Below are 19,438 nucleotides of genomic sequence, written 5' to 3'. Positions count from 1 at the left end.
ACTCAGCTACAGTGAGTTCCAGACAACTCTCTATATGGCCGCCAACCTGGCAAATGAGCGACCAATTGATGCTAGAGTACAGAGCCGGGAGGATTGTATTGAATATGTGACACCTAACAGTCTTCTGCTTGGCCGGGCATCTCAAAGCGGCGACTGTAAAACTTTCAACTTTACAGTGTATCCCTATAAAAGGCTCAGAGCAATGCAGGCTGAGGTAAGCAAGTTCTGGAGGAGCTGGAGCCAACTCGCAGGTCCCAACGTATTTATCAGGAGTAAGTGGCACACAACGCAGAGAAATGTCACTGAAGGAGATATTGTCTGATGAAGCGACCAAAATGCCCTAAGGGGACAGTTCAGACTTGGCAGGGTCATCAGCAAAGATCCAGACAAAAACGGTATTGTGAGGGATGTCAATGTCCGGGTCTTCCCTAGCTACTGTGTTCCCTTGGCAAAAAATCTGAAAGGGATTCATCCAAAGAAAAAATGAAAAATCCAAGCCACTATCCTTCACAGGGATGTCAGGAGGCTAATCGTCCTACTACCTGCTGAAGAACAGATGGACACACAAAACCAGCTATAAATCCTTGTGACCACAAAGTTTGCCTTGGAAGCCAGCGATTCTCCAGTGTTCCATGGGAAGGTCGAGTGGGAGGTGTCAAGTCAAACCAAAGTTAAATGAGTGCAAACACAAAGAACTACAAACAACTGCAAAAGAACTACAAACAACTGCAAAAGAACTACAACAAACCGGAAGAGGAACTACGAAAACCGGAAGTGGAACTACGGACACCGGAAGTGGAACTATTGCCCAGTTGCTGCCCGGACACTAAAATAAGTGACACACAGGTATGCAGGCAGAGCAACAGGTATGCAGGCAGCATATGGCGACAGGCTGAGACTGTTTATGGTGATATCTGAACTCTGTGGTGAGCCCATGCAGAGAAAGAGCATCTACAAACACCAGAGAGGCAGCCGGTAAGATGCTGAACAGAGACTTTGTACAGAGGTTCATTGAAGATTGCTTGTGTTTGTGTTAGCATTAGCTTAGCCACAGGGTTGGTTGTGGCTTGTGAAATGTTTGATGCATGTGTGTTGATTTCTGATTGTTTATCCTTAAGTTCAAATGATTTGTAGTGTAAATAGGTAGTTTGTACTTTTTGTATTGAGAAATCTAAAGTATTTCACTATTATTTTGAAAGTTGTTATGCTATTAGGGCATTTAATTTACTTAATTTATAGCATGATTTGAGTATTTTCATACTTTAATATTTAATTTCATTCTTAAAATGTAATTTCATTGTATTAATTAAATATTGACCGTAAATGTAATTAAGGTTAAATAAAGTAATTAAGGTTAAATAAAATAATTGATGTTAATTCATACTTACCTGAAACATGCTAAAAATCAGACCAACAATAAATACTAAAAATAAGTGAAATTCATACTTACCTGACAACATGCTAAAATAATGGACAAATGGGTAACTTTATTTGTAAATTTGCAATTTAATGTTAAGGTTTGGGTTTCACAGTATTTATTTATTTAGGTGTTTATTTTATGGTATTTTCTGCACTTATCTCATATTTTTTTATGCTTATTTCCTATTATAATAATTTGAATTATGTACAGAATTTAAGCATTTTCTTTTTGTGGGTTTTGATTGAAAGGTTTTCCACCTAATGGCAAAGGACGGATTATGCACCTTGGAAATAAAAGAAAGAAAAGGAAAAGCTGTCTGGTCATTGAGTGGATTCCAGTTAAAATACTCTGCGTAGATGACATCCCTTTCAAGTGAGGAAAATTGCATGGCAAAAAACCTAAATAACTTGACAGCATTGCTCCCTCAGATGAGCCTGACCAGATGGATCAGAACGAGGAGCTGTGCTCAACACCAAAGCTTCCTGTGATGCCCAAACACAGTGGTCAGATCCAGGGATGGAGGACCACACCTATTCTATTATTTACGTGCTGGAGATGAGGTGATGCGTGACCATGGTTTCACAGTTAGAGACTTGCTGGAGGAGCGTAGGGTGAAACTAATCATTCCAGCATTCACAAAGGATGCCAGCTGACCAGTGAGGAGGTCACTCGCACACGCCGCATTGCTCATGCCCGCATTCATGTTGAAAATGGCACCTGAAGGTGTACAAGATTCTTTCTCAAACAGGACCAAATTAACTTTGTGCCCAAAATTGACAAAATGCTCAAGATTTGTGCTGGTTTAGTGAATTTACGAGCTGAGTTTATTTCAAGTGAAAAGTGAGAAGATATTTAATATTGCACTTAAACATACTAGAAAAATCTGCCTGTGACGGACGTGTACGTTAATGGCTAGTCGCCCCCTCACTGACTATGTGCTCCGGTTAGAGAACAGCTGCGACTTCGGGTGATAGTTAAACATTTATTGATTCCAGACATCAAAGTGATTGAAGGTATTTGTGTGCATTACAGAACGTGTGTGGTTTCTGTGAATAAACATACACAGAAAGGGTAATTAGAAACTATACAGCCAAATTCTACAATATAATAAAATATACAGAATATACAGTTTCGTTATAATTAGGAAATCAAATATACACATTATGTTACATTAACAATATACATAATAATATAATTACACCTAAGCAACATTAATGTGAAGGAAACCGAATTACTGCAAGTGGCAAGGGCTATCAGAATAATATAAGTAAAACGAAGCACTCATGGGCTTAATACAGAAAAATCAAGTGCAATGCACTTGGTGACCACGAGGAGGCGATCTAAGACCACAAATGGTAAAAGCGGCGTTTGCCTCCAGCATGTCTAGAACAGTGGTCCCCAACCCCCGGGCCGCGGCCCGGTTGTTATATTTCAAAAGATAACGTGACACGTAACTCAAGTCGGAGTTGACGTGACTCCATTTATTTCAAACCCAAAAACATGAATGAATGAAAAACCCACTGACTGCCGTAAACCGGAACGGGCAGTGTCGTAAAACCGAAACAGTTCTTAAAGCGACAGAACCTGTTTAGTGTGTGTCTGTGAACCACCAGACATAACATTTCCCCCCCCTTCACACAACCTAGGTGTGATACTCAGTCTCAAAGTCCCCCAGGTGTCTAGGCCTGGTGCGAGCCCGAGCTGGGCGCCCCTCGGGTGCAGCAGCAATGTCCGGTGGCCGCTCTTCGACTGCGGCCTGTGCTTGGACAGGTGGGGCGGCTGCCACATCAAGCCGTGTAGCCGGTGGGGCTGTAACGGCCGGTACACCCAGTCCGGACCCAAGTGGGACCTGCACCTTACGCAGGCGGTTAGCATGCCAGCGAGTGCCATCGGCTAACCTGAATGAAGCTGGGCCAAGCCGTTTGGTAACCTGGACGGGGTCTGACCAGAACGACTGGAGCTTGTCGCCACGATGAGGTCGTCGGATCCTGACCCAATCCGAGACAGCGATGGCAGGTGGTCTAACCCGTCGGGTCCTGTCGAAGCGGTCCTTCATCTGGCGTTGACGGGTAGTGACTGCGGCTTGAACCGGGTGAACTGGAACCTCAGCCAGTGTGGGGCGGAGCCTATCCAGTGGCAGCTGGAGCTCCCGTCCCAGCATGAGGGAGGCTGGGGAAACTCCTGTGGTGGCGTGTCGAGTGGCCCGATAGTGCAGCAGCGTCTGTAGGAGACTGGTGGTGAGTGTGCACCCTTGTGCCAAATGAGCCCTGATCCCGTTTTTCAACGTTTGATTTAAACGTTCCACCCCCCCGTTCGCCGCCGGGTTGTAGAACGCCGTGCGGATGTGGCGAATCCCTTTCCCCGCCAGGTATGAGGACAGTTCATGGGAGACCATTTGAGGTCCATTGTCAGTCGTGATCCTCCTGGGCAAACCCCAACGCGCGAACAGAGACTCCAGAATGTCGATGAGCACTTTGGCTGTGACGGAGCCCGCGGGTGCCACCTCCGGCCACTTGGAGTGGAGGTCGTAAACCACGACGAGGAACCTCTGGTGATGTGGCACCCCATGCAGCTCACCACAGATGTCAAGCTGCAGGTGCTCCCAGGGCTGTGATGGCCAGTCCAACGGCTGCATGGGCGGGGGCGGGGCCGGGGCCCTGGTCTTGCCGCTAAGAAGGCAAGCAGTGCAGTCCCTGACCAGGGCCTCTATTTCCCTGTCGATGCCTGGCCACCACACGACATCACGGCACCTCTGTTTGAGCCTGACTATGCCCAGGTGACCCTCGTGCGCCATTGCAAGGACACGCGCCCGGAGGTCACCAGGGACCACAGTGCAGAGCCCACGGGCGACACAGGTGTCGTTCCAGCATGACAACTCCTCCCTGACCCTGTGATAGGGAAGCAGCTCGTCGGGTACCCTCCCAGGCCAGCCTTCCCTGACGTAGGTCGAGAGTGTGGACAGGATGGGGTCGTCCGCGGAGGCGTCCCGAAGCTCCTGCAGCGACACTGTCTCGTGGGGGGATGAGTGGAGGAGCTGGATGAGGTCCTGTTCGGCCTGGTCCCGTTCGGGGGCCAAAGGTTGGGCTGTGGGCGGGCTAGGGATTGCACGTGACAGCAGGTCAGCCACCACGTTGTCGCGGCATGGTGTGAACTGCAGGCGAAAGTTGTACTGCTGCAGTCGGTCAGCCCAACGATGGAGGCGGAGCGGTTTGTGGCCAGTGCCTGACGTTGCCAGGAGGGTAGTGAGGGCCTGGTGGTCAGTCCTCAGCGTGAATGTACGCCCGTAAAGGTACATATGCCAGCGCTCACAAGCCCAGAGGCACGCTAAGGCCTCCCGCTCCCCCACCGAGTACCTCTGTTCTGTGGGACTGAGAGCCCGCGAGGCGAAGGCAATCGGTCTCTCGACGCCCCCCTGCAGCTGGGACATCACAGCGCCGATGGCGAGGGCGGAGGCGTCGCACGTGACGAAGGTGGGGCTGACCAGGTCGAAGTGGGCCAGGACCGGTGCAGAGGTGAGCTGGGACTTCAGTAGGCGCACGGCGTCGGAACATGCCGGTGTCCAGACCCAGGGCTCGTCCTGCTTCAGCAGTTTACGCAGTGGCGCAGTCGTGGCAGAGTACTGTGGCAGGAAACGGAGGTAATACGCCGTCATGCCCAGGAAAGAGGCTACCTGAGCGGCTGAGGTCGGCTCCGGGACACGGTGGATGGCCTCTGTGTTGGAGTGGAGCGGGTACGTGCCATCCGCTGAGAGGCGGAACCCGACAAAGTCAATGGCTGGGGCGGTGAAGACACACTTCTCGCCATTGAGTGTGAGGTGGTGTTTGGCCATTGCACTGAACACCCTGTGCAGGCGCTCATCGTGTTCCTCGACCGTGGCCCCGTGAACCACAATGTCATCCAGGTAGACGGCCACCCCCGGTATACCTGCGAAAACGGAGGCCATAATCTTCTGGAAGCAGCTGGGGGCGGAGCTTAGCCCAAACGCCATGCGTTTGTAGCGGAACACCCCACTGTGGGTGATGAAAGCGGTGAGGTTGCGGCTCTCAGGGTGTAATGGCACCTGGAGGTAACCCTGGCGGAGGTCCAGTTTAGAAAAAACGATGGACCCGTGGAACTGGGCGGTGAGCTCCTCTGTGGTTGGCAGGGGGTATTTGTCGGGGATGATGGCCTTGTTCACCGCTCGAAGGTCCACGCAGAGTCGCAGCCCCCCAGACTTCTTCCTGGCCACCACCAAGTTGGAGATCCAGGGTGACGCGTTCACCTGCTCGATGATGTCGTCATCCAGCATACCTTGAAGCTGAGCAGAGATGTCATCACGGAGGGCCAGGGGAGAACGACGGAGGGGCTGTATGACAGGCGTCACAGTCGGGTCCAACAGGGGCTGGTGGGCGAAACCCACGAGGCAACCCACCCCGCTGAACAGCGCAGGCCACTGTTGCTGCCAGGGGATGACAACAGCGTTAATCTCCGAGCCGGTGGTGTCCAGCAGGGTGAAACCGAGGCTGGTGAAGAGGTCGAGGCCCAGGAGGTTGGCCCCGTGGCGTGCAACATTAAACCTAAAGACTGGCAGTGTCTTATCCCCGTATTTTACGGGCAGCTGGAGGGAACCCACGATGTCAATTTGGGAGTTGGCGTAACCACGCAGGGTGGTGGTGGCCGGTCCAAGTGGCTCGCAGGGGAAAAACTGTGTGACAGTCGCCAGGTTCAGGAGGGACACTGTGGCCCCTGTGTCTAGGAGGAGGGGCAGAGTGACATCTCCAACCATTAACGAGCACGTTTTGAACGGTGCTCGTGCTGAGCTCACGTTGTGGATGACTGTGGTGTTAGTGGGTGGCTGAGAGGCTCGAGCTGGGGCAGACCTGCAGACTTTGTGGAAGTGGTTTAATTTCCCGCAGTTGGAGCAGGTTTTACCACGGGCAGGGCAGTTCTGGGCTCTTGAGTTGTGTGCAGAAGAGCCACAGTTACCACACTGCTGATGGTACTGATCGCGGGGCCGAGCGGCCAGCAGGATGTTCTCCTCCCCGCTGTCAGTGCTCACATAAAGGAGGGGCGTGTGTGAGGTGAGCGCGCCCGCTGCCTGTGTCTGTGAGGGCGGGGGAGTAGAGAAGCTGGCCGCGCACTCCAGCGCAGATTCAACCTGAACCGCGAGGTTTATTGCTGCTGATAAAGTCAGATCATCATTTTCCAGCAGCAGTCTTTCTCTGATTTTGTTGCAGCTTGTGTGCGAAATCAGTTGGTCTCTGACCATTTCGTCCCGCAGTCTTCCAAACTTGCAGGAATCAGCCAAACCCCGCAGGTCCGCCACGTACTGAGCCACTGTTTCTCCCGGCCTTTGATGTCGCCGCCGGAACAGGACCCGGCGCAGCAGAGCGCTCTGTGGAGCCGCGAAATGTCCCTTCAGTAACTCCACGGCCAGGGAGTATGACGGTGCGTCGCCGAGTGTTCCGAACACCCGCTGTCCCTCAGTTCCCAAACAGTGCAGCAGCAGTGCACGTTTCCTCCCGACGGACACGTCCGTCAAGCCGGCAGCCAGGATGTACGTCTCGAACGCGGAGATCCAGCGGTGCCATGGGACCGGTGGTTCGCCCGGGAGGGCCAGGAACGGAGCGGGTGGTGGTAGGGAACAAGCTTCAGCCATCTCTCGTCGCCAATGTTATATTTCAAAAGATAACGTGACACGTAACTCAAGTCGGAGTTGACGTGACTCCATTTATTTCAAACCCAAAAACATGAATGAATGAAAAACCCACTGACTGCCGTAAACCGGAACGGGCAGTGTCGTAAAACCGAAACAGTTCTTAAAGCGACAGAACCTGTTTAGTGTGTGTCTGTGAACCACCAGACATAACACCGGTACCGGGCCGTGGGTCATTTGGTACCGGGCCGCACAGAGAGAAATTTTTTTTTTTTTTTTTTTTTTTTTAATTAAAAAATAATTTCTGTAGAATCCCCGACTGATGATGGATGACTCTCAAACTGATGGTTCACAATGTTTTTATTCCTTGGATGTAAATACACTGCAAACACACCGTAAGAGCTATAAAGGAATAAAATAAAATAAAATAGTTAGTCTTTCTACATTCATATAAGTTTAACTTAAATACAGACCGACGCAGCTGTTCGCTCGGTTGGCAATAAAGCTACCACCAGTGTTGGGGGTAACGCGTTACAAAAGTAACGCAATTACAGTAATGTATTACTATTTGCTGTAACGCAGTAATATAACGCATTACTAATACATTTTCCGTAATATTTTACTCGTTACAATCTAAGTAACGCGCGTTACAACGCATTTTAACCCGTTTAGCTGTTGTTTTTTAAAGAATTCACCAACACCGCGTCCGCGAGACATCCCGACAACAGAAAAAAGCGTTGGGAACGCGGCGCGGCGGAACGTAGCGCCGCTGGACACTGTTTGTGTGGGGACTGTTTAGCCAGTGAGCAGAGCCGGCAGGGAAAAGTCAACAGTGCGGCGTGTCCGCGTGTAACTTAAATCTACCATGGTCTCAGCGTTAGAGCTCGGCCAAGTGAGGCTTTATTAATATATGGGCTTTATACATTTATTAAATATATATGAGCGCGGAGTCGGCGAGGAGCTGCGCCCGGCGAGGAGCAGGAGCCGGGCTCACAGTCAGTCGCGCTGTGAGAGCGGATTTATGGTTCCGCGTTAAATCGACGCAGAGCTTTCGCCGTAGGGTACGCAGTAGTTCGCGTAACCCACGGCGTATGGCCTGCGTTGGTGTAACGCGGAACCATAAATCAGCCTTAAACCACACCTGCAGCCCATCAGGAGGAGAGGTTAAAACAGCTGCGAGTTGTTGATTGCTGGTTCGTTTTGTTAACTCTGAGAGAAATATTGGTTTGTTTGTTAGCTTGCTGGTGTTTTTTTTCTCTCTGGGAGTTATTTATGAAGAAGTTCTGAGTTCCGTGTGAGCAGTATTCGAGTTGAGGGGGGATGAGGGGTGATGTGATGGCACCCCCCCTGAAATTAAAACGGTCCAAATCACCCCCCCCCCCCCCCCCCCCTGAAATAAAAACGGTCCAAATCATCCCCCCTGAAATAAAAACGGTCCAAATCATCCCCCCTGAAATAAAAACGGTCCAAATCATCCCCCCCCTGAAATAAAAACGGTCCAAATCATCCCCCCTGAAATAAAAACAGTCCAAATCATCCCCCCTGAAATAAAAACGGTCCAAATCATCCCCCCTGAAATAAAAACAGTCCAAATCATCCCCCCTGAAAAAGAAACGGTCCAAATCATCCCCCCTGAAATAAAAACAGTCCAAATCATCCCCCCTGAAATAAAAACGGTCCAAATCATCCCCCCTGAAATAAAAACGGTCAAAATCATCCCCCCCTGAAATAAAAACGGTCCAAATCATCCCCCCTGTAAAACTGCCATCCCTCCTTTCCATCCCTTATGTCATTTCATCAATGAATGTGGTTTTACTGCTATTTCAACATTTAGAGTCATCACCAGAAAAATAACACCAGAAAAATAACTTATTTGACAATTTTCACCTGTTTCAAGTAAATTTTCACTTGAAATAAGTAGAAAAATCTGCCAGTGGGACAAGATTTATCTTTTTTTGCTATTTTGTTGAAAGTAACTCAAAAGTAATACACAAGTAGTGTAACGCATTACAATTCAGATATAGTAATATTGTAATGTAACTAATTACTTTCAAATGACAGTAACTAGTAATATATAATGTATTATATTTTGGATGTAACTTGCCCAACACTGGCTACCACAATACATGAGCGACCAAACTCAAGCTGGACATAAATACGGTATAAAATTTGCACAAATCCTCATCAGCAGGTGCTTTTTGTGTCAGTTAGGCTCCACTTTAGCATTCCCGACACTAGTTTAGTCTTTCAGACACACTTTCTACAGCCATTAAACTTTTACCCTTAAATTCCGAAGCGCCGGATGTTTACGAGGTCTCGGTGAGACGCCTTCAAAATAAAAGCACTAAATATCAGTCTACTTAATATATAACAATAAAATAAAATCCTGGCTTTAAATAACGTTAATGAGAAAACAAACATAAAAACACATTTATAGAAACACTGATATTATAGGTAATTTACAATTTCCATTATTTCATTTTATTTCTTAAAAAATGATGTTTTTTTATTATTATTAATATTAATATTATTATTATTATTATTATTATTATTATTACTATCATTATTATTAATATTATTATCATTACTACTACTATAGCGAAGATACCACAGTTTTTAATGCCGGTCATTTTATTTAGTTTTTATCAGCTACACCTTTAGATTGGGCCGTGAAAATATTGTCAGACATTAAACCGGTCCGCGGTTCAGAAAAGGTTGGGGACCACTGCTCTGTACTGTCGGTCGGCCCCAGTGGCAACGAGCTTGCTACAGGCTCTTACTCGGCAATGAAGTTCCACTCATATTCCATGAGGTTGTTGTTAAAAGGGTGGACAGACAGGGGTTGACTGTCACACACTTCCTCTGAGCCTGTCCTCGTAGACATGACCTCACCCTGACCAACCGTGGAGCCTCTCTCTGGATTGATCGCAGTGAATCATCTAAAAAACACAGTAGTATCAGACTAGAGTTTGAGATAAAAAACAGTGTTGCACACTCATTTTAATTTCTATTTTATTTAGAATACATTTTTTTCCTTAAGCTTTCTTCATGATCAGTAATAATATGACAAGCAAATTATGTATTAATTACTGTGAAACATGTCTGTTGAAAAAAAGAAGCCTTACTTTTGAATTAATTCAAGTGTACAGGCAGCCACTTCTTGGTACTGTAGCTGTAGTACACTGAAAACAAAGCAGCCATCCCCGTCACAAACGCAAGTTGGCTCCGCTTATATTTCATTCTCATTTGACCCTTAAGGCTGAACATCAAGCGTCCTACAGTCACACACTCTGTTCCACCTGAAATGTGAAATTTTATTTTCAGAAAGCATGTTGATACATGGGCTCTTTCTGGGAGATCTTGGATGCTTTGTTGATTTACAAATTACTTTAAGTTGTGTCTGCTATGAAATGTACAATCCGCAACTTAAATAAGTACATATTAAGCAGTATTAGGTGAGGAGTTGGGGTAATTTGATGGTCCTCTCAACATCGGCCACTGTGACAGAAGACTATGGCAAACAAGAAAAGGCTATATTTCCTTTGAAAATGCAGGGTTGTATGCTAAGATGCTAAATAAAATGCATGCTAGTAAAGAATTTGATAAAGACGGTAAAAGTGTGAAGAAAATGGTAAAATGGAGCTCGGACATTTGAAGAATAGAGCTGAGTAGAAGAAGAAAAAGGAAGGAATGTAGACAGAAAGACGTGAAGGAAGACATTGAAAGAAGTGCAAAGAGGGAGACATATAAGCAGACATTTATGAATTTATAAAGACACATATGGTGTTATGATTAGACAGTTTCCTATCTGTTTCATTTTATGTATTGTCACCTGAAACCATAATTAGGGCCCGAGCACCTTCAATGCGAAGGCCCTATTGTATCTGTAGGAATTTTTCTTTCTTCTGACGAAAGGAGGGCCTTTTTGCCCCCCTAAACGTGCCCAAAAAGTCACCAAATTTTGCATGCAAGTCAGGCCTGGCGAAAAATTTGATATTTAATGGTTTGCATTAATGGGCGTGGCAAAATGGCTCAACAGCGCCCCCTTGAAAACTTTGTGCCTCAAGCCCCAGAATGCGGTATGTCGTACACGCACGAAAATCGGTACACACCTGTATCATGGCGCAACTGAAAGAAAAGTCTCTTGGCGTCATGCCCGAAACCGAACAGGAAGTCGGCCATTTTGAATTAGTTGTGTCATTTTGGCGAAATTTATGCCATTCCTTCGAAAGTTAATTCAGCCCGAACCGTAACGTGCACCCAAGTGTGTTATACATCAAAATGTGCGACTCCATCCTGCGACTACACGCATTACTTTTCTCTTTCAAAAGCGCTACCGTGGCGACGCTAGACGCCAAAAAGCGCGGCCACCCTTCATCTGGTTGGTTCAGACAGAAAAAACTTTGCGCCTCAAGCCCCATAATACGGTTTGACGTACATGAACCAAAATTGGTACACTCCTGTATCATGTCGCAACTAAAAGAAAAGTCTCTTGGCGCCATGGCCGAAACCGAACAGGAAGTCGGCCATTTTGAACATTCTGAATTAATTGCGTAATTTTGGAGCAATATATGCCATTCCTTCGAGAGTTAATTCAGCCCGAACCGTATCGTGAACCCAGATGTGTTATACATCAAAATGTGCGTCTCCATCCTGCGACTACACGCATTACTTTTCTCTTTCAAAAGTGTTACCGTGGCGACGCTAGACGCCAACAAGCGGACCCCCCCTTCATCTGATTGGTCCATATTTGATAGTTCCCCAAAAGGCACCAAATTTGGCATGCAAGCCAGGCCTGGCGATAAATTTGATCTTTCATGGCTTGCATTAATGGGCGTGGCAAAATGGCTCAACAGCGCCTCCCGGAAAACTTTGTGCCTCAAGCCCCACAATACGGTTTGACGTACATGCACGAAAATCGCTACACACCTGTATCATGTCACAACTAAAAGAAAAGTCTCTTGGCGCCATGGCCGAAACCGAACAGGAAGTCGGCCATTTTGAATAAATTGTGTCATTTTGGCGAAATTTATGCCATTCCTTCGGCAGTTAATTCAGCCCGAACCGTAACGTGCACCCAGGTGTGTTATACATCAAAATGTGCGTCTACATCCTGCGACACCACGCATTACTTTTCTCTTTCAAAAGTGTTACCGTGGCGACGCTAGACGCCAAAAGGCGCGCCCCCCCTTCATGTGATTGGTCCATATTTGAAAGTCACCAAATTTTGCATGCAAGCCAGACTTTGCGATAAATTTGATATTTCATGGTTTGCATTAATGGGCGTGGCCTAACGGCTCAACAGCGCCCCCTAGAATACTTTTCTCTGCCATAACTTTTGAATGGTTTGACATAGGAAGTTGTGGGTGGTTTCATGGGACTCTGTAATGAGTCCTCAAGCTTCGTTGGCCTTAATTAGCCCCGCCCCTTCTTCTGATTGGTTGTCCCGATTTTCTGCTATAACTTTGGAATGGTTTGACATAGAGAGTCGTGGGTGGTGTCATCAGATTCTTCATGGAGCCCTTGACCTTCATTGGCCTGAATTAGCCCCGCCCCTTCTTCTGATTGGTTGTCCCTTTTTTCTGCTATAACTTTTGAATGGTTTGACATAGGAAGTCGTGGGTGGTGTCATAGGACTCTGTAATGAGTCCTTAAGCTTCGTTAGCCATAATTAGCACCGCCCCTTCTTCTGATTGGTTGACCCGATTTTCTGCTATAACTTTGGAATGGTTTGACATAGAGAGTCGTGGGTGGTGTCATCAGATTCTTTATGGAGCCCTTGACCTTCATTGGCCTGAATTAGCCCCGCCCCTTCTTCTGATTGGTTGTCCCTTTTTTCTGCTATAACTTTTGAATGGTTTGACATAGGAAGTCGTGGGTGGTGACATGGGACTCTGTAATGAGTTCTTAAGCTTCGTTGGCCTTAATTAGCCCCGCCACTTATTCTGATTAGTTGTCCCGATTTTCTGCTATAACTTTGGAATGGTTTGACATAGAGAGTCGTGGGTGGTGTCATCAGATTCTGTATGGAGTCCTTGACCTTCATTGGCCTGAATTAGCCCCGCCCCTTCTTCTGATTGGTCGTCCCTATTTCCTACTATAACTTTTGAATGGTTTGACATAGAGAGTAGTGGGTGGTGTCATCAGATTCTGTATGGAGTCCTTGACCTTCATTGGCCTGAATTAGCCCCACCCCTTCTTCTGATTGGTTGTCCCTATTTTCTGCTATAACTTTTTAAGGGTTTGACATAGAGAGTCGTGGGTGCTGTCATTTCTGATATGCTTATGAGGGGCGGTGGACGTGAGTGCGAGGGCCCGTTCATCGCTGCTTGCAGCTTTAATTTATGATTAGAATCAGTTGTGTCTGTGTGTGAGTGTGAGTCTTTCAGGGATTAACAGCTGTTTTATTTACAAGCAGTGATTGACAGAGACAGCGCACATGAGCGGAGAAGGGTGTCAAGTAATTATGATCTGTCTGTCCATCTATCCATCGTTTCTTCCATCCATCCATCCATAAATCCATCTGTAGTGGAAAGAATGTTCTGTTCAAGGGTTCTGGTTCTGTTCAGGGTTTTTCTGTTTCTGTCTGAGGTGGTTCTAGTTGAGTTTGAAGGGTTCTGGCTGTGTTAACTATAAACATAGTTTTGTGAGTAGGTTTAAGTTTATAATTTTATAACAAGGATGGTTATTATTATTATTATTATTATTATTATTATTATTATTGTTAGTATACTATATTATTATTATTATTATTATTATTATTATTATTATTATTATTATTATTATTATTATTACAGAAATCGGATAGATGAATGGATTAATGAATGGGTGTGTCTGGGTTTGGGGCCCTCCGTTGTCGGGCCTGCGCGGGTGTCGCCCTGTTAAGGGGTTCCCTCTCTCCGGGCCCGTCTCCGGTCCCCCCCGCTGCCTCTGCGGCGGGGCGCCCCTCTGGTCCTGGAGCGCCGCTTTCGTGGGGTCGGGTGCGCCTGCCCGCGTCGGCGGCCGGGGCGGCTCTGTCTCTCCGGGCGGGCTGGCCTCTCACCGGGTGGGGGTCGTTGGCCTGGAGGGTGAGGGCCTCCTGGCCACGTGTCCGGCCCGGGCCGGGTGGTCGGGGTTCAGCTGGGTCCCGGTCCACCGCCATGGGTTCCCTGGCAGCCTTTTCCCATGGTCATGGGGTCCCGCCCGCGGGTCCCCTCAGCCGCCGACAGCCTCTGGCCTCTGGTCTCGCGGGTGGCGGTGTTGCACACACATAGCCACACAGACATATACACACACATATAGACATACACACCGGCCCGTTCACCTGCATGCTTGCTCTGTAGTTTCGGGGATTAGTTAATCCCGGCAGTTTAGCTTAGTTGTGATTGGGTCTCGGGACCTGGGACGGTTGCTGCTCGTGTTTCGGCCGGTTCCGTGCCTGTTTCGTGTCTGTTTTTTTTTTTTTTCAGATTTCCAGTGCTCGACGTGCGCCTCCATGTGTGTTCTCGCATCCTGGATTAGCAGCAGATGTCACCACCACCACCCCCCCCCCGCAAAAAAAACACTGGGTTTGTATGTATATATATATATATATATATATATATATATATATATATATATATATATATATTGGTATCCGTATGCGTATGTATGCGTATATATATGTATATATATTAATAAGATATAAAAAAATATATATCACATGTATTTTATATATACCCGGGTTTTCTCTGGGTACTCCGGCTTCCTCCCACAGTCCAAAAACATGCATATTAGGTTAATTGGTGATTCTAAATTGCCCGTAGGTGTGAGTGTGGTTGTGAGCATGGTTTGTGTGTATCTATGTGGCCCTGCGATGGACTGGTGACCTGTCCAGGGTGTAACCCCTGCCTCTCACCTGAAATGAGCTTGGATAGGCTCCAGCAGACCCCCGTGACCCTGAAAAGGATAAAGCGGGTATAGATAATGGATGGATGGATGTATTTTATATTAACAATGCACAAATATATATGCCTTAGGTTCTTACCAGCATGGTATTAACCATTCATATGTGTGAAGACAAAAAAAAAAAAGTTTATAATTTGAAGAGTGTCATCTAATTTTGGGCTGTCCATCTGTCCCTCCATATATCCACTCATTATCCTTGAATATGCCATCCCTCCGTAATCCATCCATTTGACCTCTATCGTTCCTTTATTTGTACTGTTTGTGTCCATTTCTACATCATCCCTCCTTCTACAGTAACTTAACTCAGTAAATCCAAATTCTCACAAGTTGCACTGCGGGAGTCAACAGGACATATTAGCTCAGTTATGCATCTTTGTCAAACAAGTTTTGCACTTTGTGATGTCTGTAAGAATGGAATTTAAAAACTGCAAACTTTTTAAATTACTTGTTGCAATCAGGCATGAGACGCTTGAGAATTAAGTTTGTAACATTCGTATGAATTCTAATGTACTTTAGGTATTTGTAAACCTCATGTACATGAGGTTTCTTCAGAACAGTCAAGGGTCTGTTATGGTGTTCCGCAGGGTTCAGTGCTAGGGCCAATCTTGTTCAGTTTATACATGCAGCCGTTGGGAAGTATAATCCAGAATCCCGGCATACACTTTCATTGCTATGTTGATGATACGCAGCTCTATTTATCTATGAAGCCGGATGAAACAGAACCATTAGTTCAGGCCTGTCTTAGGGACATCAAGGACTGGATGTCCAGAAATTTCTTGCTTCTAAATTCAGATAAAACAGAGGTTATCATTCTTGGTCCAGAGCATCTTAGGAAGGAATTAGATGGTGTTGCGATGGCTTCCAGTGAAACTGTGAGAGACCTTGGTGTTGTTTTTCGACCAGGATTTGTCATTTAAACCATATGTTAATCAGGTTTGTAAAATAGCGTTTTTCCATCTCCGTAATATTGCAAAAATTAGGAAAATCCTCTCGCAGAGTGATGCAGAAAAACTAGTTCTTAGACTCTGACTTGACTCTAGACTGTTTCGATTCTATAGACCTCCCTGACCTTACCTCAGTAGTCTATAGCAGGGGTTCTTAACCTTTCTGACCTTGGGGCCCAATTTTTTCAGTACAGAGTGGCCCGGGGCCCATTAAATATTAACACTGTATAGCAGGGGTATTCAACTTTAAAAGGTCCATTTAGAGAAAATTTACTCAAGCGAAGGTCCAGAACATAATAATAAATATATATATATATATATACTTGAATTACACATATTTTTTTCTCTTAAAAATAAAATAGATTTTATTTTATTTTTCAAATGCTATCTTATTTTATTTCTCTACCAGCAGTTTGAATTTCCCCTTTTCTTTGTTAATTGTCTCAACACATTTTTATAATAAATGAATATAAACACATCTTAACAATTGAACAGTTTTGCAGTTTTTCTTTCTTCCCCTTAATCTTATGCCCCCACTTTCTGTCGTTCAGTGAGAGAACTGAGCTCTAATTTCTCCTGCCAGAACTTAAATCTGGGCTGGATGGTGTCAGGTTCTCATATGCATGTGGAGGTGCTCATGTCATTGATGAGCCTGGAACGATATTTAGTTTGAATTATGTTCACTGTGGAGAAAGCTGCTTCACAGCTGTATCTGGACCCAAATATGTTTTAAGATGGTCAGCTTATTTTTCTGTGACTTCAGTTCAGACTTGAGTGAATACATGTTTGATGAAAAACTTTGTGTTTTGTTTCAGTGGCGTTTCACTTTCGCACTTTGAACGCCACGGTCTCTGAACGTATGAGACACTGGTTTTGTCCCAGTGGGAAGACTGAACCAAAACATAGTTTGATTTTACTTTAAGTTATTTACATTAATAAGTTGTCAGGACTCAGTGTGTCGGGCTTCATCCGAGCCTGATCCGCTGCGACGCAGAACCAGCACCGCAGCTCTCTGGTCGCGCTGCAGCAGTTACTTTCCGATGCTTTTTCGGATGCCCGAACAGTCCAGTCCAGCAGACACGACAGCCCATGCATCTACATCTACCATCCTTCAGCAGTAACGACGGAGCCCACCGCCCGAGCGGCAGCCTCAGCCGACCTCCCCGGCCGCAGGGACGCGTCAGGATAAATGATCACGCCGCGCTCGCTCGCTCTGGGCGCAGACCCAAGTAATCGATCCCTGATCCTGGTGGATCTAAACCTACTCTGTGCAAAATGAAGGATTTACTCTGTAAATACACACCATTTCTCTTACTATTACACGTACAGCTAGCTGAGTGTCTTCTCATTTGGTCGGGAGTTGCTATGCAGTCCCGCGGCCCCCGCGGCCCACACGTACAAAACTGAAATTTTTTCGCGGCCCACTAGATGGCGCTCGCGGCCCAAGTGTGGGCCGCGGCCCTATGGTTAAGAATCACTGGTCTATAGAGCTAAATCCTCCATGTATTTTTCTCTTATTGGCACAAAAATAATTTAGAGTTTAGGAAAATTAGGAACATCCTCTCCCAGAGTGATGTGGAAAAATACATTTGTTTGTAAAAACAATTGTATCTTCTAGACTGGATTACTGTAATGTGTTGTTAGCAGGATGTCCAAGTAATTTGCTGAATAGGCTCCAGCTGATCCAGAATGCAGCAGCACGAGTACTGACAGGAATCAGCAGGAGAGACCACGTCTCTCCAGTGTTAGCGTCGCTCCATTGGCTACCTGTAAAATTCAGAATCCAATTTAAAATTTTATTACTTGCATATAAAGCCCAAATCGGCTTAGCTCCGCATTATTTACAAGATTTGATAGTGCCTTATGTTCCTGGCAGAGCTCTCCGCTCCCAGAGTGCAGGTTTACTCGTAGTTCCTGGAGTATCTAAATGTAGATTTGGACGGCGGGCGTTCTGCTATCAGGCACCATTACTTTGGAACCAACTTCCAATCTGGGTTAAGGAGGCTGACACCACCTCCACCTTTAAAACTAAACTTAAAACCTTTCTGTTTAGTAAAGCCTATAGTTAGTGTTTAGTAAACCTCTAGCTGGTGTTGGTAAATCTCTAGGTAGTGTAAACTCTAGTGTGTTAGAGTCAGTAGTCATAGTCGCAGCTATAGAACAAAACTATAATAGTTAGTCTCAAATATAGTTTTGCGGTAGATATGCTGCTATAGGCCTATGCTGCAGGGGGGCACCGACATGATCCGCTGGGCGGTGCCTCTCACCCTTCTTCTCCTCTCCTTTTCTCTTCCTCTCTTCTCCATTACCATTTTTATTTATTATAAATATCTCATAGCTATCATTTTTGTCCATCGTTCCTGTAGTTTCTTGTGCCGGCCCCCCTTTTTTCTCTTTTGTGCATGTTTGCAGGCCGGAGCCTCGGGAGCTGCGTTCTGGCCTGCGGTCCCGGCCCCCCCCCCCCCACCCCCTCATCCAATTGCTTCCACCTGCCTACGTGGATGTCTGCTGTGTGCTGCTGACGCCCCCCCCCCCCCCCCCCCCCCCCCCCTGATCATCCTGTTGCTGCTTCCGCCTGCCTGCGCACCCCCCCTGCCTGCCTAATTTCTAAATGTTCATTTAAATTGTCAGTGCTAATACTGTTAATTTACAAGCTATTAATGGCTGTTGTTTCTATGGCAATGAGTCTTCTATTATGAAATAATGTTGCAGCAGAAAGTAATTAAACTGATCTGATCTATCAGAACTGAAGTTTTACTGAGTGTTGATGAGTGTGTTCTCAGTCAACACAGAATGTGTACATCGATGTAAGCATGTGAGGGAGGTGAGGTGGTGGTGGAGGGGGGCTTTGGGGAGCTGTGAGTGTGGCAGCATTGTGTTGGAACCTGGAGATCAGGCTGACCCAGCTGTGAGGCAATTGCTCATACATACTTACAGCTTGTAGCAGAGAAGTGTTACATTCATCAACTATCTGTCAGAAAATTTACATGCCATTATTGGTTGCCCAGGGGGATGGAGCAGACCTTTCTAATGCAACAAAGATAGCTCACAGGGTCCCCAAAAGTATGATTTCATTTTACAGCACCACACTGAAAAAGATATGTTTTTTTGCCAATATTTCAAATCTTAGATATGTAAATATTAAATTATTTATCTTGTTTTAGATTTAATTTCCTTATTGAGTCCACAGTATATTTAAAAAAATGTGTTATAAATGTATTTCAAGCTTTAATTAGCCGGGAAATCTTAAATTTACTTAAAAGGAACCCTGGCTATTAAGACATGTAGGTCTTAAAAGATAAATGTTGGTATCAATTATAACAATGTGATATAAAAAACCTTTTTGATGTCTTCGTTTTTATAAAATTTGAAAATATAATTTAACATGTAGGTCGCCATTGTTGTTTACTCCGCAATGCATTCTGGGTAGTGACGTCAGACGGTGGCTCCTGCTAACCCCCGAACACTGTTTTGACACCCAGAAACAGATGAAAACACAGCTAAACAGGTGAC

The sequence above is a fragment of the Cololabis saira genome, chromosome 17 (assembly GCF_033807715.1).
Source record: "Cololabis saira isolate AMF1-May2022 chromosome 17, fColSai1.1, whole genome shotgun sequence".
Lineage (NCBI taxonomy): Eukaryota > Metazoa > Chordata > Actinopteri > Beloniformes > Belonidae > Cololabis > Cololabis saira.
Note: the sequence above shows the minus strand (reverse complement) of the source record.